The following is a 966-nucleotide window of genomic DNA, read 5'->3' as shown; positions in this document are numbered from 1 at the left end:
GCGGGGGGACCGGAGCCGGGGGAGCTTTAAGCGATTTACCACGGGGTCACATTACGTCGGGGGCCTCCCTGGAGGGCGGATCAGGATGACTCACCAAAAAATGCAACGGGGATTTGCGGGAGGAACAAATCCTTTTTAGTTCTGCGAAGCACCTGTAGGATTAAGGCAATGCCGGTTATGTAAGGGGCAGAGAGGGGAAGGTTTGTTAGTGTTATTGTTGTTATTTAATTCCTCGCCGTCCTCTTACCTTACGGAGCATCACTCGGTGGGATTTTGGGAGAGGTTTGGGGTATGGGGGGAACACGGAACCGGGGTGGCTGTGGGGCCGGGGCTGTGCCTCATCCACATGAACTGTGGGGCAAAGGGTGCTCCTCCAGCCTGGGGATGCTAATGGGGCTTTGCTCAGAGGACCCACAGAGCACCTCCTGGTGGGGCTGTGGGGCGGCCCCATAGGGTTCTCTGGGGCACTGCATGGCCAGAAAGTGGCGTTTGCCATCAGCCTCTTTGGAGATGGCCCCTTGGGTTGGGTATAGCCAAATCCCTGGGTAGGAGGAGCTGCTGGTCACTGAAATGCTGAGCGTCCCACTGAAATGAGACGTAGGGTGGGGAGTCACCGGTGTGAAAGGGGGAGTGGGAAGAGACATGGAGAGAGCTGTGAAACCCCAAAGCCCACAGCGATGGGGAACTGAGAGCAGTGCAGGGAAACCTCACCGGGGCCATCCTGGAGCCTCTCCCGGCCACCCCGAGGGCAGCACCGCACCACCGTTGTCTTTCTTCCCCTAAAAGACCCCCACGGGTGCACCCCACAACCCCCCCTCTCTCCCCCCCGTGCATGGGGACCTGCAGAGCCCCATCCCCTCATGTCACCTTGCAGCATCACTCCTCCCGGCAGCGCAGACAGCGCTCCATGGACCGGCGCTTGCAGAAGGGTTTCCATAGCGACCAGCACCCGAAAAGCCCCAGATC

This window comes from Gallus gallus, chromosome 19, assembly GCF_016699485.2.
Source record: "Gallus gallus isolate bGalGal1 chromosome 19, bGalGal1.mat.broiler.GRCg7b, whole genome shotgun sequence".
Taxonomy (NCBI): domain Eukaryota; kingdom Metazoa; phylum Chordata; class Aves; order Galliformes; family Phasianidae; genus Gallus; species Gallus gallus.
This window is presented reverse-complemented; position numbering follows the sequence as displayed.